This window comes from Salvelinus sp. IW2-2015, linkage group LG6.2, assembly GCF_002910315.2.
Source record: "Salvelinus sp. IW2-2015 linkage group LG6.2, ASM291031v2, whole genome shotgun sequence".
Classification (NCBI taxonomy): domain Eukaryota; kingdom Metazoa; phylum Chordata; class Actinopteri; order Salmoniformes; family Salmonidae; genus Salvelinus; species Salvelinus sp. IW2-2015.
The window spans coordinates 20,154,604-20,178,473 of NC_036846.1; the positions used below are offsets into that span (position 1 = coordinate 20,154,604).

The 23,870-nt window shown below is 41.2% G+C and overlaps 1 pseudogene; it reads right to left on the minus strand.

Moving 5' to 3' along the window:
* Window positions 1-54: 54 nt before the first annotated feature.
* Window positions 55-23,756, minus strand: LOC111965957 (nuclear RNA export factor 1-like; annotated as a pseudogene).
* Between the last annotated feature and the right edge of the window lie 114 nt (window positions 23,757-23,870).

The following is a 23,870-nucleotide window of genomic DNA, read 5'->3' on the forward strand; positions in this document are numbered from 1 at the left end:
CTGAACGCGACCGGTATCTGTACGTGTGGTACTGTCATCCAGTGATATTCATAATTTTGCTGTGGAATACAATTTATTTTCAGAGTATGTGTGAATTTGATACATTTTGATTGCCATTTTTATAACAAACAATCTTGAAAACAGGTTGAACACAAATTCAAAACCAATTGCTTTTTCTTTAACTGTATTACAATGAAAACATTACTTTAAACTAAGGTTACAATAACCAAGATTTCATCATAACATCAGTCATCAAGTCAAACAACCTTGACACTTGTTACTAAAACATTGGAGCATTATCTTTCTACTTCAGTAAAAGAATAAAGGATAAAACCAAAACCCATAAAATATATACAATTCTATTCTTGTTAAATTCTTAACAGAAAATCTAATATTCACTATCAACAGCATGTATTCGTCCAACTTCACTTTATAAAAGCGACGTCTGGAATCTTGCCTTCAATCTGAGGGAGACGGAGGGGAGAAAAACAACATTTAGTTGGACCAAGTGAAAAACTCAGATGCATGTATTTAATCAAACTTTTATTAGACAGTTGATTCATGATACTTTACTTTTAATTGTGTGAAGATCTGTGCAGCTTTGTTGAAATCCCACTCATTGTCCTGAAGACACCTGACAGAGAGAACATCACAGTGAATGTTTCTGCACCAAACATCGACCTTTAACATTGACCTTCTGTCAAACAAGCACACACAAGGTGTGTTCGAGCAGTAACAACGCTAACACAGCCGACTGTAGAGGAAAGTCAACAAGTGACGATGGGGGAGGTGCATCTATGACAGCCGAAAGTCGGACACTGTTGTGGTTTACCTACAGCAAGGCTCCGTGCAACATGTTTCCATTTTTTACAAAAGTTTATCTTTGTAATGTCAAAATAAACATGTCTCCAACCTTCCAATTTTCAAGCCGTGATACAATTGAGACATGGATTGTGTATGTGTGCCATWCAGAGGGAGAAGGGGTAAGACAAAATACTTAAGTGCCTTTGAGGTATGGTAGTAGGTGCCAGGGTTTTTCACTCAACATTTCCCCGTATGCATCAAGAAATGGTRCACCACCCAAAGAACATCCAGCCAACTTGATACAACTGTGGGAAGCATTGGAGTCAACATGGGCCAGCACCCGTGGAATGCTTGACACCTTGTAGTGTCCATGCCGCAATGAATTGAGGCTGTTGCGGGTAAAAGGGGGTGCAACTCAATACTAGGAAGGTGTTCCTAATGTTTCGTACACCGTGTATTCATGGGTTGCACCTCCGTCACTCGGTCGCGTCWTGCCATTGTTATGAATGTTCTCAAGCCGCCCTCTATCGGCGGCGCCATAGTGGTGCCCTAAAGTGGTGATAAGCCCAGTCATTCTGGACGGAGGCTAACTACTGTTGTCTAAATTACACTATAGTGCCTGMAAATACAATGACATTGCTAAAGTTGTGAAATATTTGGTAGGAAACAACTTTGCCAGGATTATAACGTCATCAAATTTACTTTAGACAGATGGCAATGATGTCATTAGCTAGCAAAATTCGTCAAAAATAGCTAGCAGTGCTAACGTTAGCTAGCTAAAATCCAGTGGCCTCCCCTCAATCTTAGCTAACGTTATACAACAGATAGTACAATGAGACATATTTCACTGGATGTATAAATGTGAAGCATCCACTTGGCGTTTCCACTCACTACCAAATATGGTAGAGGAAGTCCACTGGCGGGCAGTGGGAGAAGATGGAACGAGATAGATTTTGGCTGACATTCGTCATTTTCTCATGTATGAAACATTTGATCTCAATACAGTTGTCTGTTCCCCAAAGTCGAATCTGTTATGAACAGAGTGGACTAAAGTTTGTAGACTTTTTTAAATTTTAAATCTCGTTGTTTAGGAATGCAAAGGCGAATTGAGTTACTGCACACACACACACACACACACACACACACACACACACACACACACTTCAGAGTAGTCGTTCCCTAATGAAAATATGCAGATGATGCTAGAATGCGTCAATAGGATGTCGCTAGCTCGTGCTTGGCACTGCCCCCTCCTTGTTCTGCCCACTATGGATCATTTGTTCTCATTGGAAACGACAGACTGTGGTTTATCTTGGATTAGTTATAAAAATCTTTGTTTATAGTGCATCTAAAGTCAATCTGGTGAAATCAAAATGATGACAAAAGGTTTTCCTACTAATTGTTTGCCTCCTTTCGAATGTCATTGTATTTCCAAGCCACTGTAATGCACTTTTGATCATCTTCATCAGCGCTCATTGACGATGCATTGAGTAGAATGCTCAGTCAGGCATCAGTTCAAAACGAACATTCAAAACAATAGTGACAACATGCAACCCATGAATAGGAAGTAGAAAATACAATGGCAGAAGTACAAATTAATTGAGGTAGCTATGTACTGTACATATAGGTAGGGGTCAAGTGACTAGACAACAGGATAGACAAGACAGTAACAGAAGCGTATGTGTGTATGTGTGTGTACCGTCAGTATGCATGTGTGTGGGCGTATGTAGTGTGTATGTTGGAGTGTCAGTCTAAGTATATAAGAGTGTGTGGGTAGAGTCCAGTGTGTGTGCATAGTCAGTTCAAGAGAGGGTAAATGCAGGTAGTCCGAGTAGACATTTGATTAGCTAATTAGCAGTCTTGTTTTGAAGTTTCATGGCTTGGGGGTAAAAGGTGCGTAGGGTTGTTCACCGCTTGCTGTGTGGTAGCAGAGAGAACAGTCTGTGGCTGGAGTCAGATTTTTTGGGTGCTTTCCTGACACCGCCTGGTATAGAGGTCCTGGAACGGCAGGGAGCTCGGCCTCAGTGATGTACTGGGCCGTACGCACTACCCACTGTAACTCTGTAGATGCTAAGAGGCTGACTACACTGCTCGCGTCGCGTGAGCGAGCATTGCAAAATCAATTTAGAAATGATTCAATTATTGCACCCACTGCTTGCGCGCACCAACGAGCGTCTGCATTGCCAAGGGCTAAAATAGAAGTCAGTTCTATTTCTGARGCAGGTTGCGCTGCAAGTCCTGCCTCTCCCACCTCCTCATTGGTTTATAGAAGCAGGTACCCACGTGCCATCTCCTCATTGGTTATACCCACGTGGGTGACTGAAAGACCAACGAGGTCAGTGACGGTAATGCACCTAATTTATGAAAGTTGCCAATCGCAATATAAAAAGTCAAGAGAAGAAAAAGCCTAGGAGAGATGACTAGAAACGATTCGGTTGACCGTTTTATGTGTGGATTAATTGTCGGAGTAGAGGACCTTGTGCATTTCAGGTAAAATAACAACTCAATGTTTATATCCCAGGACAAATTAGCTAGCAACAGCAAGCTAGCTAAATAGGACAAATTAACTAGCAAGTGGAAGCTAGCTAGCTAAATTGCCATACATGTTTAATGCTTTTCGGTTTGGGTTCCGTGTAAGCGTTGCCATACCAAGCAGTGATGCAGCCAGTCAAGATGCTCTCAATGTTGCAGCTGTATACCTTTGAGGATCCGAGGGCCCATGCCAAATKTTTTCAGCCTCCTGAGGTAGAAGAGACATTGTTGTGCCCTCTAAGATGACTGTGTTGGTGTGTTTGGACTAGGGATGCACAATATATCGGTGAACATATCGGCTGATTTTAGCTAAAAATGCCAACATCAGTATCAGCCGATGTCTAGTTTAACGCCCGATGTGCAAAACTGATGTCAAAGTTGACGTGCATACCTATATAACAAAGGTACATGARGTGATGATGCCACGTAAAATTTTGCGCTATACGTGCAACACAGCATTACTAAACTAGCTCACAATGTCTGCTGTGTGGATCGAGCAGTCAACAAGTCAAGCAGGCATTTGAAAGAGTAACAACATTTCAGCGAGACAACTCAAAGGCAAAATCCATTAAAGCCAAGATAATGGAATTCATTGCCCTTGACAATCAACCGTTCTCTGTCGTGGTGATGTTGGCTTTCGCCGACTGGTCGAGCACCGGTTAACACTACCGAGTGCACTATTTTTCCGATGTTGCCCTACCGGAGTTACACAGTAATAGCATCACTGCTATTAGCTTCACAACATACATACTATGGAATGCCGTTTGGGTCTTTGCGTGTCAAAAAAGAAACAGTAGCACTGTCAAATCTGTACAAAAAAGTCAGCAAGCAAGCAAACACCAGCCACGAACGTTTACAATACCGCGTTGGTAATAAAGCATAATTTGTTCGACCACAACTTCTGGGGTAGCTAGCTTTAGCTTGGTACCTGGCTAGCACCAATACAATCAGCCTGAAAACAATGATCAGTAAAAACTGCAGTCATTTTCATTATTCTTTGCAATGATTACGGAATCCTTGTGAGTAAGTATTAGCTAGGTTGCCAATTGTTGTTCGCATATTGAAAATAAATAGCTACTCAGCTACTTAACCCTGTTGCCCAAAGCTAACGTTATAAGCAGCTGGCAAGTGAGGTTCGACCGGACCGGGTTATGTGTAAGGATTAGGCACAATAGTGGATTTTGCGTATGTCATTGACAGTGATGCAAATMAATACAAATAGTAGAATTATGCCATACTTTTATTTTGAAGGCTAACCGCAAAATCCACTATTGAGGCTAATCCTTATTGTGGCTAGCTTCACATAGATGGGTCCGACCACCATTAATCAAACAAGAACTGTCTTATAAATTAGGGTTATTTTAGATGATGACACCTAGCTATATAGTTAGCTAGCTAACTATATAGCTACTGAAACAGATGTCGTTTTGCTATGTTTTTGGGGAAGAACATTGCTTGCATCCATGAGCTAGCTAGCTTTTTTTTATGACCAGTACTGTAGGTGCGCAAGACAACTTTACCAGCATCATAGCATATGCATCGATGAATCGTTGTGACATATGAAATACGAGTGAGTGTAATCAATGTGTAATAACTACGTAAAAAATTGATGAACACGTTCAATTATTATGTAACATGCAGTTATATTCAGGTTCTGATTGATCAACAAGCTTATTTGACACGTCAAATAGTGTTAAATAGTATATTTTTTGACACACAAAGACCCAAACGGCATTCCATAGAAATCCTGGTTAAGAATGAAACGACTGAACAAATGAACAACGAAACATCACAGCAAGTAAGTGAAAGAAATAGGTTTGATTATGTTTTACTGGTAATGGGGACATACGTAAACGCCAACAAAATAACTTTTTGGTCAGTGTGGTGTGTGTAACCTTTATTTAACCAGGCAAGTCAGTTAAGAAAAAAATATTTTTTTACAATGACGACCTAACCCGGACTACGCTGGGGCAATTGTGCGCCGCCCTATGGGACGCCCAATCACGGCCGGATGTGATACAGCCTGGATTCGAACCAGGGACTATAGTGAACCCTCTTGCACGGAGATGCAGTACCTTAGACAGCTGCGTCCGTGTGTGTGTTAATAATTTAGCTGTACTAGAATACTTAAAATGCAGCTAAAATTTTAAATATTGGTTATCGGTATCATTTTTTTTGGCAAGGAAAATATTGGATATCGGTATCGGCCAAAAATGTCATATCAGTGCATCACTAGTTTGGACCATGATAGATCTTTAGTGATGTGGACACAGAGGAACTTGAAGCACTCAAACCGCTCCACTACAGCCCCGTCACGTGCTCGGCCCTCCGTATCCTGTAGTCTGCGATCAGCTCCTTTGTTTTACTGCCGTTGAGGGAGAGGTTGTTGTCCTGCCACCACACTGCCAGGTCACTGACCTCCTCCCTATAGGCTGTCTCATTGTCGTCGCTGATCAGGCCTTAATGATGGTGTTGGAGTCGTGCGTGGGTGAATAGAGAGTACAGGAGGGGACAAAGCACGCACCCCTGAGGGGCCCCCGTGTTGAGGGTCAGCGTGGCGGATGTGTTGTTGCCTACACTCACCACCTTGTGGCGGCCTGTCAGGAAGTCCAGGATCCAGTTGCAGAGGAAGTTTTTAGTACCAGGAACCTTAGCTTAGTGATGAGCATTGAGGGCACTATGGTGTTGAACACTGAGCTGTAGTCAATGAACAGCATTCTCACGAAGGTGTTCCTTTTGTCCAGGTGGGAGAGGGCAGTGTGGAATGTAGTAGAGATTGTGTCATCTGTGGATCTGTTAGGACGGTATGCGAATTGGAGAGGGTCCAGGGGGTCTGGGATGATGGTGTTGATGTGAGCCATGACCAGCCTTTCAAAGTATTTCATGGCTAGATATTTGAGTGCTACAGGGTGATAGTCATTTAGACAGGTTACCTTGGCGTTCTTGGGCACAGAGACTATGGTGGTCTGCTTGAAACATGAACAGTGCCTTCAAAGTATTCATACCCCTTGACTTATTCCACATTTTGTTGTGTTACAGCCTGAATTCAAAATGGATTAAAAAAWATATATATATTCTCACCCATCTACACACAAGACCCCATAATGACAGTGAAATGGTTTTTAGAAATGTTTGCAAATTTATTACATTCAAAAATCGAATTTACATAAGTATTCACACCCGAGTCAATACTTGTAGAAGAACCTTTGGCAGCGATTACAGCTGCGAGTCTTTTTGGGTAAGTCTCTAAGAGCTTTGCACACCTGGATTGCACAATATTTGCCCATTATTATTAAAAATTATTCAAGCTCTGTCAAGTTGATTATTGCTAGACAGCCATTTTAAAAAGTCTTGCCCTATTTTAAGACAATTTAAGTCAAAACTGTAACTAGACAACTCAAGAAGATTCAGTGTCATCTTGGTAAGCAACTCCAGTGTAGATTTGGCCCTGTGTTTTAGGTTATTGTCCTGCTGAAAGGTGAATTTGTCTCCCAGTCTATTGGAAAACAGGCTGAACCAGGTTTTCCTCTAGGATTTTGCCTTTGCTTATAGCTGTATTCCGTTTCTTTTTATCCTAAAAAAAACTCCCTAGTCTTTGCCGATGACAAGCATACCCATAACATGATGCAACCACCATCATACTTGAAAATATGAACATAACGCTTTGTATTCAGGACAAAAAGTGAATTTCTTTGCCACATTTTTTGCAGTATTACTTATGTGCTTTGTTGCAAACAGGATGCATGTTTTGGAATATTTTTTTCTGTGCAGGCTTCCTTATTTTCACTCTGTCATTTAGGTTAGTATTGTGGAGTAACTGCAATGTTGTTGATCCATCCTCAGTTATCATATCACAACCATTAAACTCTAACTGTTTTAAAATCCCTAGTGGCCTCATGGTGAAATCCCTGAGGAGTTTCCTTCCTCTCCGGCAACTGAGTTATGAAGGACGCCTGTATCTTTGTAGTGACTGGGTGTATTGATACACCTTCCAAAGCCTAATAATAATTCACCATGTTAAAAGGGACAGGCTGCTTTTTTATTTTTACCCATCTACCAATAGGTGCCCTTTTTACGAGGCATTGGAAAACCTCTCTGTTCTTTGTGGTTGAATCTGTGTTTGAAATTCACTGAGGGGCCTAACAGATAACTGTATGTGTGGGGTACAGAGATGAGGTAGGGATTCAAAAATCATGTAAAACACTATTATTGAACACAGTCCATGCAACTTATTATGTAACTTGTTAAGCACACTTTTACTCCTGAAAAAAAAAAAAAAACATGTAAAGTGTTGGTCCCATGTCATGAGCTGAAATAAAAGATCCCAGAATTGTTCCATACACACAAAAAGGGAATTTCTCAACAACAAAAAATGTACAACCCTGTTAGTGAACATTTCTACTTTGCCAAGATAATCCATCCACCTGACAGGTGTGGCATATCAAGAAGCTGATTAAACAGCATGATCATTACACAGGTGCACCTTGTGCTGGAGACAATAAAAGGCCACTAAAATGTGCAGTTGTCGTCACACAACACAAAGTCACAGATGTCTCATGTTTCCGGGAGCATGCAATTGGCATGCTGACTGCAGGAATGTCCACCAGAGCTGTTGCCAGATAAATAAAGGTTKATTTCTCTACCATAAGCCACCTAAAACGTATATATATATTTTTAGAGAGAATTTGGCAGTATGTCCAACCGGCCTCACAACCGCAGACCACGTGTATGGAATCATGTGGGTGAGCGGTTTTCTGATAAACCTTGTGAACAGAGTGGTTCATGTATGGGCAGGCATAAGCTACGAACACAATTGCATTTTATCGATGGCAATTTGCATGCACAGAGATTCCGTAACGAGATCCTCAGGCCCATTGTTGTGTCATTCATCCGCCGTCTACCCCTCATGTTTCAGCATGATAATGCACAGCGACATGTCACCCATTGAGCATGTTTGAGATACTCTGGCCCACCAATATCCAGCAACTTTGCACAGCCATTGAAGAAGAGTGGAACAACATTCCASAGGCCACAATCAACATCCTGATCAACTCTATGAGAAGGAGATGTGTCATGCTGCATYAGGAAAATGGTGGTCACCCCAGATACTGACTAGTTGTTTTCTGATCCACGCCCCTACTGTTTTTAAGGTAACTYTGACCAACAGATGCATATCTGTATTCCCAGTCATGTGAAATCCATAGATTAGAGCCTAATGAATATATTTCAATTGACTGATTTCCTTATATGAACTGTAACTCAGTAAAAGTTTTGAAAATGTTGCATGTTACTGCACTGTTGGTTAAAGGCTTGTAAGTAAGCATTTCACGGTAAGGTCTACACTTGCTGTATTCGGCGCATAATACAAATAAAGTTTGATTTGATGTTGCATTTATATTTTTGTATAGTATATTTAGGCTTGCCATAAAAAGGGTTGAATCAAGGCAGTTCAGCTTTTCATTTAGAATTAATTTGTAAAAAATTCCAAAAACATAACTCTACTTTGACATTATGGATTATTGTGTTTAGGCCAGTGACAAAAAAATCTCTATTTAATCCATTTTAAATTCAGTCTGCAACACAACAAAATGTTGAAAAATTCAAGTGGTGCGAATACTTTCTGAAGGCACTAGGGACGATGTTGTCGATGCACTTATTAATGAAGCCAGTGACTGATGTGGTAAACTCCTCAATGACATCGGATGAATCACGGATCATATTCTAGTCTATGCTAGCAAAATAGTCCTGTAGCTTAGCATCCGCTTCATCGGACCACTTCAGAATTGAGCGTGTCACTGGTACTTCCTGTTTAAGTTTTTGCTTGTAAGCAGGAATCAGGAGGATCATTTGTCAGATTTGCCAAATGGAGGGGGAGGGAGCGCTTTGTATGAGTCTGTGTGTTGAGTAAAGGTGATCTAGATTTAATTTACTCTCCTCTGTAGTTTCATCAGGAGAGCGCCTCAAAATATCACAATTTGTACATATCCACTGTATGAATAATAACATTTGAATTGTGGAAAAGGTGGTTCCTGTTTCCGTCACGTCTCGGGTACCGTTCGCATGTGTCAAACAAAAACACCCTAATGATTGGTTGACAAATAGTACCTCCCAGTAGCCAGGCGACGGCTGCATGGTGCAACCGGTGAGAAGCAACTGCAGCGACTTGAAGGCGACTTTATAAAAAACTGCATGACCTTTGATCACATGTTTTTTTGGTCTTGTCGCTGTGAGAGGTCGGCTTTTTATCTATAGCAAACTTTGAAAGGGGTGCTTGCAATAATAGCAATGTCCGCTTGAACATGCCCACAAACTTACTTCTGCGACCACTCAAGGTTCATGCCAGACTTGAGGGAGAAGGCAGAGAGCATCTCTGCTGGGGGGCGTGAGGGTGGCGACTGGCTGCTGAGGGGGTGGGGGCGGAAGCACGCAACGCATGCTGGATCTCCTCCGTTGTAGCGATGCGCACAAATAGGTCGTCATTCACTATGCATAGACTGGAGAGGGAGAAACGGAAGACAAATAGTTTGAAACATTCTTTCAATTAATCCCCCGGATTTCTTTAATTTGGACCGTTGGCCTGTTACATTTTTTTTTAAATAACTGATGCCAATATTTATTAATATTTGTTGACCATTGTTTTTGTATATCATATATCATATAATATATCGTTTTAGCATTCTTCAGCACAGACAGTCTTATAAGAGATTTTTTACACAGATCAGGTGACGAGGGATCCTAGAATTACCCAGAAATTCCTGCAGGAACTGCGATGAAGACCCGAGAAAAGGCCCTAACCGCGTCTTGAGATTTACCATCAACTTCTTTGAACATGCCGCTGACCGTAAGGACAGTACCATGGTCTAAAAAAGAGAAAATTCAAGGTTTTGAAAATAAAACCCCATGAACAGAAGAAACTGATGATAGTATGAATGATTGCTACACTAACTATCAATCAGATATTGCCTAACCGTGTTGTTGACGTCTACATTGAAGGAGGCCGTGTCATGCTGAGTTTTAGCAGCTCGTCGAAGGCCACCACGTTCAGCCGTGTGTGCTTCAGTAAGGTGGAACCGTGTTGCTGTGGGGAGCAGATTCCAGAGGGAAGCATTTAGAAAATGCCACACATTATTACAGAAATACAACAGACAAATCTGTTGATGACAGACTTGTTAATTGTCTTAAATATTTGGAAGACTCACATGGATCTTTGAGTCGCTTTATGTTACGGCTGTCTTTATGGTACTCTCTCAAACTACACCTATAATGAAAAATATASAAATAAATATTTAATTCAGAACTCCCATGAGCCAGACATTCAAATGGAGAAATGTGTGTGTGTGAGACCTGTTTGGGTTTTGACTGGAGGGCAAGCTGAGTGAGAAGGAGGCACCATCATGGTAGGCATCTAGAAGAGGCTGTCTGTTCCCAGAGTCATATACACTGTAGTACCTGTCATAGAAAAGTTAAAACACTGTAGTAGCGCCATAGAAAAGTTATAACACTAATATCTGCCATAGAGGTCATAACACTATAATAGCTGTCAGAGGTCATACTGTCAGAGGTGTTTCTCAATATGCATACTACCGTGCTCCACACACTCATGCATCCGAGGGCATTCTCCGACCACGTTCTCTTGAGTACGTTCTTATGAGGACGAGTGTGGAGAATGCATAAAACATTACATTTGAGAAGAACTCACACTCCCCCTGTATTACCTCACGCGTCACCTCCCCATTCACTGAACCTTCTTCCAGACAGGATAATGGCAACAAGAGACGAAACAAGATATACACAAAGCAAACGTTTTACTTCAGAATGATCAGCTAGATATGTGAATCTTAATAATCTAGCTAGCCAGATAGTTTGTATTTATTTGAATTTATGTATGTAGTTATACATTTAAATATTACAATATATTCATAACATTTCACAACATATTAAGTGTGTGCCCTTACACGGAACCCAAACCAGCTGRGCGCGTGTGRGCCATCGTGCATAAATGTATTTTGTCCCCCCACACCAAATGCGATAACGACACACAGGTTAAAATATCAAAACAAACTCTGAACCAATTAATTAATTTGGGCACAGGTCGAAAAGCATTAAACATTTATGGCAATTTAGCTAGCTAGCTTGCACTTGCTAGCTAATTTGTCCTATTTAGCTAGCTTGCTGTTGCTAGCTAATTTGTCCTGGGATATAAACATTGAGTTGTTATTTTACCTGAAATGCATAAGGTCCTCTACTCCGAAAATGAATCCAAACATAAAAAAGGTCAACCGAATCGTTTCTAGTCATCTCTCCTCCTTCTAGGCCTTTTCTTCTCATGACTTTATATTGTGAATGGCAACTTTCATAAATTCGGTGCATTACCGCCACTGACCTCGTTCGTCTTTCAGTCACCCACATGAGTATAACCAATGAGGAGATGGGAGAGGCAGGACTTGCAGGGCAATCTGCGTCACAAATAGAACTGACTTCTATTTTAGCCCTTGGCAACGCAGATGCTCGTTGGCGCACGCGAGCAGTGTGGATGCAATGATTGAATAATATAGATTTCTAAATTTATTTTGCAACGCTCACGGTGTAGTCAGCCTGTTAGGCCTCTACTCTACCACCACATATCTATAAGACAAAATCCATGTGTACATGTGTGTATAGTGCGTATGTTATTGTGTGTTTGTATGCATGTGTCCATGTTTGTGTTGATTCACAGTCCCCACTGTTCCATAAGGTTTATTTCTGTTTTTATATCAAATTTTACTGCTTGCATGAGTTACTTGATGTGGAATAGAGTTCCATGTAGTCATGGCTCTATGTAGTACTTTGCGCCTCCCATAGTCTGTTCTGGACTTGGGGACTGTGAAGAGATCTCTGGTGGCATGTCTTGTGGGATATGCATGAGTTTCCGAGCTGTGTTCCAGTAGTTCAAACAGACAGCTTGGTGCATTCAACAACACCTCTCACAAATACAAGTAGTGATGAAATCAATCTCTCCTCTACTTTGAGCCAGGAGAGATTGACATGCATATTATTCATGTTAGCTCTCTTTGTATATCCAAGGGCCAGCCGTGCTGCCCTGTTCTGAGCCAATTGCAATTTTCCTGAGTCCCTCTTTGTGGCACCTGACCATACGACTGAACAGTAGTCCAGGTGCGACAAAACTAGGGCCTGTAGGACCTGCCTTATTGATAGTGCTGTTAAGAATGCAGAGCAGCGCTTTATTAAAGAGAGACTTCTCCCCATCCTAGCTACTGTTGTATCAATATGTTTTAACCATGACAGTTTACAATCCAGGGTTACTCCAAGCAGTTCAGTCTCCTCAACTTGCTCAATTTCCACATTATTCATTACAAGATTTATTTCAGGGGTTTTGGGTTTAGTGAATGATTTGTCCCAAATACAATGCTTTTAGTTTTTGAAATATTTAGGACTAACTTATTCCTTGCCACCCATTCTGAAACGAACTGCAGCTCTTTGTTAAGTGTTGCTGTCATTTCAGTCGCTGACGTGTAGTGTTGAGTCATCCGCATACATAGACACGCTGGCTTTACTCAAATGTCGTTAGTCAAGATTGAAAAAAGGGGCCTAGACAGCTGCCCTGGGGAATTCCTGAATCCACCTGGATTTTGTTGGAGGCTTCCATTAAAGAACACCCTCTGTGTTCTACTAGACAGAACTCTTGATCTACAATATAGCAGGGGGTGTAAAGCCATAATGCATACGTTTTTCCAGCAACAGACTGATTGATAAATGTCAAAAGCCGCACTGAATTTGAACAAAATAGCCCCCCAATTTCTTTTTAGCATTTTCTCTCAGCCAATCAGTCATTTGTGTAAGTGCAGTGCTTGCTGAATGTCCTTCCCTATAAGTGTGCTGAAAAATAGCATTGTATCTGGTCAAACACCATTTTTCCCAAAAGTTTACTAAGGGTTGGTAACAGGCTGATTGGTAGGCTATTTGAGCCATTAAAAGGGGCTTTACTATTTTAGGTAGGGGAATGACTTTTGCTTCCCTCCAGGCCTGAGGGCACACACTTCTAGTAGTCTTAAATTGAAGATATGGCAAATAGCAGTGGCAATATTGTCCGCTATTATCCTTATTATTTTCCACGCACGTTGTCAGACCCCGGTGGCTTGTCATTGTTGATAGACAACAGATTGTTCACTTGTTCACTTCTTCCACACTCACTTTACGGAATTCAAAATTACAATGCTTGTCTTTCATAATTTGGTCAGATATACTTGGATGTGTAATGTCAGCGTTTGTTGCTGGCATGTCATGCCTAAGTTTGCTAATCTTGCCATTGAAAAAAACATCAAAGTAGTTCGCAATATCAGTGGGTTTTGTGACGAATGAGCCATCTGATTCAATGAATGATGGAGCAGAGTTTGCCTTTTTGCCCAAGATTTCATTTAAGGTGCTCCGAAGCTTTTTACTAGATTCATCTTTGTTTCATAGTGTAGATTCTTCTTCTTTTTATTCAGTTTAGCCACATGATTTCTCAATTTGCAGTACGTTTTCCAAATCGGTTGTACAGCCAGACCTATTTGCCACCTCTTTTGCCTCATTCCTCTCAACCATACAATTTTAAAATTCCTCATCAATCCACAGGGATTTAACAGTTTTTACAGTCATTTTCTTAATGGGTGCGTGCATATCAGTAACTGGGATAAGCAATTTCATAAATATGTCAAGTGCAGCGTCTGGTTGCTCGTCATTACACACAATGGACCAACAAATTCTTCACATCAACAACATAGGAATCACTACAAAACTTATTGTGTGACCTCTTATACACAATATTAGGCCCAGCCTTTGGAACTTTGGTTTTCCTAGATATGGCTTCTATATTGTGATCACTATATCTGAGGGATTTGGATACTGCTTTCAAACAACTTTCTGCAGCATTAGTAAAGATATGATCAATACATGTTGATGATTTCATTCCTATACTGTTTTTAACTACCCTGGTAGGTTGATTGATAACCTGAACCAGTTTGAAGGCACTAGTTACAGTTTGAAGCTTTCTCTTGAGTGGGCAGCCTGATGAAAGCCAGTCAATATTTAAATCAATTAGATAAAAGATTTGTTAAACAGGCAAAAATTATTTAAAATTAATGTTATGCATGGTAGTGGTACATTTTTCTTGGGTAGCTACCAATTCTTTGGCTAGTTAGCTAGCCCTATTGACTTACTATGGACTTACCCATTCACTGAACCGTCTTCCAGCCATGACAATGGCAATAAAGACGAAACAAGACATACACAAAGCAACCTGTCACGCCCTGACCTTAGTTCCTTTGTTATGTCTCTATTTTGGTTTGGTCAGGGCGTGAGTTGGGGTGGGKATTCTATGGTTTTGTTCTATGTTTTATGTGTTTGGCCGTGTGTGGTTCTCAATCAGAGGCAGCTGTCTATCGTTGTCTCTGATTGAGAACCATACTTAGGTAGCCTCATCCCACCTGTGTTTTGTGGGTAGTTGTTTTCTGTTTTGTGTGTCTGCACCAGCCAGAACTGTTTCGGTCGTTATCTTTGTTATTTCAGTGTTCATTTAATTAATATGGACACGTACCACGCTGCACCTTGGTCCTCTCCTTCCAACAGCCGTTACACAACCGTTTTACTTCATAACTATCAGCTAGCTATATGTGAATAGTAATAATGTATCTAACTAGATAGTTTAACAGGCAAAATGACCTCAAACAAATATTATGCAAGATAGATGTCAATTCTTCGTGGCTAGCTAACAGAATTAGCTAGCCAGTTAGCCCTATTAGGCAGGTAAACATGCCAAAATGAAACACCATGTATTTATTAACGTATCAAGATCAAATATTGTAGTCAGGCAACATGTGATTTGTGAATAGGCAACACTTTCTCTCGCTTCTGCTCAAATAACGGTTGCCATTGATTTCAATAGATTTTGCGTACTTTTTTGACATGATCGGGTCATTTCTTTGCATAATTTCCGTTGAAGCTTGTGTTGATGCATGCTTCAAAATATGCACGTATGGAGTACGCCTTCGAGATGTGCCCCCCATGCTTCGTTTCGCATACTTTGATTTGGACTGCTTTGCTCAGAAGTATGCATTTCGAGAAGCACCCACTGTGTTACCTGTCTTAGAGGTGACAAATATATCCTTTATGAAGGAATATACTTGAATCTTGACAAAAGATATGTGAATACACTTACTGTTGCAGGAAATGCAAGATGAGGACCTTGATTTCTTCTGAACCGAAGTAGCTACCCTGGATTGGTCAAAGAAAAGAGCATGTGTCAGAATCAACCAAGCAAACAAACTGAATCAAGTGCACCTTTTTGTTATTCTGTGAACCAAAACGGACCAGACCTTGCAGGGGGGGGTAGTGGTGGGTGCTACCACTTCAAACACTATCGGCGGGGGGAGGTCATGACCATCCTACAGAACAACAACAGGAAATAAACAAACAAATCAAATGTAGTCAAAGATGGAGCGGATCAGAGAAGAAAAGAGAACATCTTACCAGTTTGAGTAGCCGGGGAAACCTCTCCCTGATAGCACTGGTGGCCATGTTCACCATGGAGAGGGAACAAGAACAGAGAAGTCACATCCCACCTCACACACCCACTCAACGTAATGGAGTCAATAGGGCCACCACATCCACTGGACTGCGGCATCCACCGGACTATGTCAGTGTTCCCATCTACCTACTAACTAACACACACAGCCAAACCCCCACAAAGCCTAACCCCCAGGCTCAGAGACTGACCTGATGTAGGTGAGCTGGTCCTTGAACTGGTCACACAGTGGGTTACGGTCCAACCATAGCTCAACCAGCTTCAAACCCTTCAACCTATCCAGCTCCTTCTCTGACTTCAACTGAGAGGAAGATGTAGAAAGAAAAAAGAGGAATGAGTGGGAAAAGGTTAAGCGAGTGAGCATATTCAGGGGCAAATCCTAATTTGTAATCTCCCATTGATATTAATGCATGACGTAGTAAAAATGTGATGTGGAAGTTAGGATTCGCCCCCCAAATGAATAGACAAGGTTAGAGATTAGGGTTAAGGGTCAGTCTCTTCTCTCACCTCATTGTGGGAGAGGTTGAGAATCTTCAGGTGTGGGGCCTTGCTTATCAGATCTGCCACATCTTCCAGTTTATACAGCTTGTTATTGCTCAAGTTCAGACACACCAGCTGAGATAAGAGGACAAGAGATCTACACATTTTAGCACTACACACTGAAACTGTATGGGTATAGATTGGTATTATTATACTATTACCTCAGGGATGTTTTCCTCAATGATCTTGACCACAGCATCCATAAAGGTCTTTCTGCTCAAGATCGCCCTGATGTTCTGAGACACCAAGTCTGAAACAGAGGTACATACATTTTAGACCAGGACAGAGGAAGATAGAAACAGTGGTTAGTTTGAATCTCCAGGTAGTATGGGGTGCTACCTGGGTCAGTACGGATGTTGTTCAGGTCCAGTGCTCGCTGGGAGCCATCAAAACGCTTGGCCATGCATTGCTGAGAGAGATATTACACAAGTTACTCATATTCATCTGTAAATATCCATCCATATTATTTTCSAACGTTCTCCATCGCTCCCCCCTCCCTCACCTTTACGTGCTCCATGTCTTCAGGCTTCAGTTGAGTGTTGAGGATGGCGGGAGGAGGACAGGGGTTCATCAGCACTATCACCTAGAGAGGAGAGGGGAGTGGAGGTGTGTGTATGGGGGGGTGTAGAGGAAGCATAAACATTATTATAAATAAGTAGCAACTTCAAAAAATTATACTGTACAAAAATCTTTACGCAACATGCAACAATTTTACTGAGTTCATATCAATCAATAGAAATTAATAAATTAATTAGGCCCAAATCTATGGGTTTCACATGACTGGGCAGGGGCACAGCCATGGGGGGGTCTGGGAGGGCATAGGCCTACCCACTTGGGAGCCAGGCCCACCCACTGGGGAGCCAGGGACCAGTCAATCAGAATGAGTTTCTCCACAAAAGGGCTTTATTATAGACATAAATACTCTTCAGCACCCCACCCCCCTCAGACGATCCCGCAGGTGAAGAAGCCGGATGTGGAGGTCCTGGGCTGGCGTGGTCTGCAMTTGTGAGGCCGGTTGGACGTACTCCCTAATTCTCGAAAATGACGTTGGAGGCGACTTATGGTAGAGAAATTAACATCCAATTTTCTGGCAACAGCTCTGGTGGACATTCCTGCAGTTAGCATGCCAATTGCACGCTCCCTCAAAACTTGAGACATATGTAGCATTGTGTCGTGTGACAAAACTGCACATTTTAGAGTGGCCTTTTATTGTCTCCAGCACAAGGTGCACCTGTGTAAAGATCACGCTGTTTAATCAGCTTCTAGATATGCCATACCTGTCAGGTGGATGGATTATCCTGGCAAAGMWGAAATGCTCACTAACAGGGATGTAAACAAATATGTGCACAAAATTTAAGGGAAATAAGCTTTTTGTGCATATGGAAAATTTCTGGGATATTTTATTTCAGCTCATGAAACATGGCACCAACACTTTACATGTTGCGTTTATATTTTTGTTCAGTATATATTAACATTCAATCTGCAGCTCTTATCAAATAACATTGAACTGGGAGATCATGGTTTGAGGAATAGAAGGGATACACTTATAGCCAGGAGTATAGCCAACGGTTAGAATGCTGCTGTACCTTGTAGCCCTCAGTGTCTGTGATTTGGCGAGAGACTCTGCACAGTGCGTTGGCTGTGCAGGCATCCTCGAGGTAGAACTGGGCTTTATGGCCTTCAATCTGGTACTGAAAGGGATCGGGGGGGGGGGGGATAAACAATACTAATACTTAAATGCACTTGTAAATATTCTCAACATTTACTTCTATATTTTTTTGTACCTTTATTTATCTAGGCAAGTCAGTTAAGAACAAATTCTTATTTTCAATGACGGCCTAGGAACAGTGGGTTAACTGTCTTGTTCAGGGGCAGAACAACATATTTTTACCTTTTCAGCTCGGGGATTCGATCTTGCAACCTTTCGGGTTACAAGTCCAACGCTCTAACCACTAGGCTACCTGCCACCCCGGTTTAATAGACAAACAATAGACAGACATACATGTACTTGTATTGGTTTCAAAGCATACATTACACTCCTCTATTCCAGTGATCAGAAAAACAARATTTAACCCATCAGTCAAGTCCTATGATCATGGCTGGGCTGTCTGCCAGCAACTTACCTGAACAGGTGTGAAGGGTACGGAGCACAGGTTCTGTAAAGCCGTCAGCAGCCATTTCTTGTCGTATTTCCTCCCATAGGGAATCTGCCAGAGAGAGCAGTTAGTTGATTTAATTTGGATCTCTTTAAGTCCCCATTTGGACTAATCTTCCAAGAGTCCTTAAACATTAAAATACAATTTATAATACAAACACATTTTCACATAACACACTATTACAAACATACATAATATACTAACATAATGACCCAATAAATACTKAATCTAAAAAATATTGATTCTTCATCTACTATAGTCCCACAACATTTCTATGTATTATATTTAAATCGTTTTAAAATAATGTTAAAATGTATATATTGAAAGGTTTCTAGTTTGCTCAGTTAATTTATTCAATTTCTTTATTGCTCTAAATCGAAATGTTATTTTTCCTATTTCTCTTTTCTGTCTGGATAACGCATAGATGGTGAACAATCTATTCCTAGTATTTACGGAATGTCTGTCTCTTACCAAATGAATACCGTTGTGAATAGAACTTGGCCGTTTTAAATGATGTATATTATGAAATAAAATAAGCATGTTTTTTTTAAATGATCTTGTCGATTGATGACCAACCAAGAACACTGCGCATGACTGCAACAGAAGAACCATATCTCCACCTTAAAACAATCCTTGCTGCTTTGTTCTGTGCATTCTGCAGCCTCCTAACTTCACTTGATGATGCATTTCCCCAGACCACAGAACAGTAGTTCACCTGACTCTCAATTAATGCTTGTGTTATTTGCTGAAGAATTTTTCCTGGTAAATATTTAGCTATCCTTCTGATTATGCATGCTGTTTTAATATTATTATTATTTTTTACATAGATTAGTTATTTGAGACGACCATGATAAGCAGTTGTCTAGCTGCACTCCCAATAGTTTGGTTTCTGCCACTTCTTCAATTTGTACTCCTCCCATACTTAATTGTATCCTATGCTGTTTTGGCCTTTTCCTAGTTGAACAGACCAACATAACTTTGGTTTTCTTGGTGTTTAAAACAAGTTTGTTTTGGCAAACCCACTCCCTGATATTCTRTAAATCTCCTTGTAAAGCTTGCTGTACCTGTTGAACCGATTGTCTTGCTGCATAAATTGTAGTATCATCTGCAAATATAGTAGCTTGAGTTTCAGCTAAGGCATAGGGAAGGTCGTTGGTATATATTAAATAAAGAAGTGGTATATATTAAATAAAGAAGTTGAATATAAAATAGTTTATCATAATGAAATAGATACTTGTCATGCTCTTTGTTAACTTCTTTGGGGTAGGGGGCAGTATTTTCACGTCCGGATGAAAAGCGTGCCGAGTAAACTGCCTGCTACTCAGGCCCAGATCCTAGGATATGCATATTATTAGTATATTTGGATAGAAAACACCCTGAAGTTTCTAAAACTGTTTGAATGATGTCTGTGAGTATAACAGAACTCATATGGCAGGCAAAAACATGAGAAAAAAATCCAACAAGGAAGTGGGAAATCTGAGGTTGGTAGGTTTTCAACTCTTTGCTTATCCAAGATACAGTGGAAATGGGGTCATGTTGCATGTCCTAAGGCTTCCACTAGATGTCAACAGTCTATAGAACCTTGTTTGATGCTTCTACTGTGAAGTGGGGCCGAATGAGAGGGGAATGAGTCAGAGGTCTGGCAGAATGCTTTGAGCTCGTGACGCTCGTTCACGTGAGAGCGAGCTCTGTTTTATTTGCTTTTCTGAAGACAAAGGAATTCTCCGGTTGGAACATTATTGAAGATTTATGTTAAAAACATCCTAATGATTGATTCTATACATCGTTTGACATGTTTCTACGGACTGTAACGGAACTTTTTGGACTTTTCGTCCGTACTTTCCGCTGGACTTTCACGCGTGTCMTGAGTTTAGATTGTGTACTGAACGTGCGAACAACAAGGAGGAATTTGGACATAAATGATGGACATTATCGAACAAAACAAACATTTATTGTGGAACTGGGATTCCTGGGAGTGCCTTCTGATGAAGATCATCAAAGGTAAGTGAATATTTATAATGCTATTTCTGACTTATGTTGACTCCAACATGGCGGATATCTCTTTGGGTTGATTTGTCATCTTAGCGCCGTACTCAGATTATTGCATGGTTTGCTTTTTCCGTAAAGTTCTTTTGAAATTTGACTCAGCGGTTGCATTAAGGAGAAGTGGATCTAAAATTCAATGTGTAACACTTGTATTTTCATCAACATTTATGATGACTATTTCTGTAAATTGTTGTGGCTCTCTGCAAAATCACCGGATGTTTTGGAACTACTGAACATAACGCGCCAATGTAAACTGAGATTTTTGGATATAAATATGAACTTTACCGAACAAAACATACATGTATTGTGTAACATGAAGTGTCATCTGATGAAGATCATCAAAGGTTAGTGATTKATTTTATCTATATTTCTGCTTTTTGTGACTCCTCTCTTTGGCTGGAAAAATGGCTGTGTTTTTCTGTGGATAGGCTCTCACCTAACATAATCGTTTGGTTTGCTTTCGTCGTAAAGCCTATTTGAAATTGGACACTGTGGCTGGATTAACAAGAAGTGTATCTTTAAAATTGTGTAAAATACATGTATGTTTGAGGAATTTTAATTGTGGGATTTCTGTTGTTTTGAATTTGGCGCCCTGCAGTTTCACTGGCTGTTGACGAGGTGAGACGCTARCATCCCACATACCCTAGAGAGGTTAAAGARACTCACAATCATCTTGTACCAACTGCTCTTGTCTTTTCCTCCTCCGCCTCCMTCTRTTCCTCCTCCACCTCCTCCTCCTCTGTAGCACCCAGCTCCTCTTCTGTCTCGGTCAAATTGTCCATCGCTTCTCCGATTCGGCCACCTGTACGGGTTGCTAAAGGGGTCKGAGTGCACAGTGTTACTTGACAAAGAATCATCTCACACATATGTTTATTTATAGACAGTAACAGAAAATCTTATCGCTGCCATGTAACAGTTGTAGTATGCAATCTCACTCACAATCTGCGGTGAGAGCTGCCATCCTGTGGGCTCCCGCTGTTCATAGTTACGTCTACATAGTTATCTTCGAACCGGACCCGAGGTCCCGGTCCAGGGCCCCTGAACCCACCCATTTGGCCCCCTCGAGGCCTCTGCTGCCTGGCCGGACCCCTAAAGGAGCCCCGACTCATACACCCCCCCCGGAACTGAGGGCCCACGACTCTGTTGTCATGCTCTGGGGGAGGGAGAGAGAGAGAGAGAGAGAGAGAGAGAGAGAGAGAGGATGGATGGATCATCATAAACAACCTCGTACGGGCAATCTTCTGGTATGAATATCTGTTTAAGGTGACTAAAGTAGCTCCAAATATTTTGTGATAAATGGCACAAATACTTCTGAATCTGCATTTAAAATATTGAGCATGCCTCAGTCTGGCCAACTGACCAACGGTCACCAGTGTTGCAAAATTTGTACCTATATTTAGCAAGTTCAGACCCCTACAGATACTTTTATTGGTAAAGGCTAGCGACAAATTCAGCTACTTTTCAGGCTGCCTTTGGTGAATTTTGACACMGATGATTTCTATGGTTTTCATAGCATTTAGCGAATTTTCCAACTTAATTTAGCAGCAAACGAGATTGATTCAAGTTGTCTGTGCAACAGCAGTCACCGCAATGGAGCACACACAGGCAGAGAAGCACAAGGGGAGGGGGTGTGCGGTGGGCAAAAAAATGTCTGCTGCAGCAAGGCAGTGGGCAAAACATAATTTACTGACAAATCAAGGAGGCAATCGCGATTCTCACTAAAAAATAATTGCCAACACTGTATAGGTAGCCAGGTGTGCTTGGGGTTGTTTCTGAATCGGGATGTCGCCTAAAAAGCCTGTGTCACACGTCGGTCACAGAAAACGTAAAAGACTGTCCTGTCCCCATATGCCAATAGCCTCACTTATTTGTTTACACTTCGGCGTTTTACCTCCTGGTAGCTTGCCTTTGCGCGTGACATCTCTCTGGACGACAACTCCCTCCTGATCTAGGCAGAGGAGGAAAACAACTGTTTAGAAGCAGATTTGAAGCCTTGTTCCAGGGTAACTTACCACTGTAGAACCGGCCACCGTCCGCCATACTCCACTGTCAGTGTCAGATACAAAACACAACCCTGGGTGACAGTACATCAAGCGCTGCGACTATAGGCTACTTCAGACGAACATAAATCAAAACGAGTGAAAAATAGAAATTTAAAAATATAGAACTCTGTTCCAAAACGTGAAGTTAATATGGTTATAAATTGTGTCCCACTGCATTGCTCTATGGAAATATAGCTACTGTTCTGCACTTTAACAGAGACGTAAACACTGCGGTTTAGAACTACATATACCATGGTCACTAGCTTCCGGGACGCGCGCAATTGCATTTGCCAGCGCAGAGCCCACCGCAGTGGTACGAGGGTCATGGCTAGAAGGGATCCCGATTTTGTCAAATTAACGTCAAAAGTACAAACAAAAAAAAGCATTTATCCTAACTATAATCATAGCCCTTCTCTTATCTGCAGCGTAAATTATCCTGACCTGCTACGAAAAGTCAAATAAGACGTTACTAGTAATTTGATTACAGCGGAATCCCATGACCTGGTACGAGTGGAATCCATTTGAAGGGAGCTGMTTTCAACCTGACAGTTCAGGCAAACGTAATAAAAAATTATTTAAATACCCATTACATTGGTTGACTAAACTATTAAACACAGAGGTTGCCTTAAAAAGACTTGCTAGCGAAAGCTAACGTTAGCTAGCTAATTAGCCATACCTTGGTCAAATCGGACACGTGCGACCACAGCCAGGTTGGGGTACCATTTTCGGAAGGTCATCTTGAGTCTCGCAAAGTTACCGAGTACTGTCACCAAATTATCTGAACAAATGCTATTTATTTTATAGACATGGGTTGCTGGTTAACTTCACTTGTGCAGTTTAAAAGCTCYCTAGCTAGCAAATTGGAGAAACTTCAACGTTGCTCTGGTGATGCATCATTTGGCAGTGTAAATCAATTATTTACCACATCTAAACAATGCTTGATCAAAACTAAATATTAGTCAAAGTGCTTAGTTTTAGCAATATAAATTGTGAGGATGAAAATAAATGGCTACTACAATATCAAATTTGCGATTGGGACCAAATTGATAGTGCCCTGTCCGCAGACGGACTGATAACTTTAAACAATGCCCCCTTGTGAGTGGTTTGAGCTTGCGCGCAACCTTCAAGGGAAGAGGACTCAGGGACATCCACTGAGCAGTAAAGACAATTCCTGGCAACTTTGCCCAC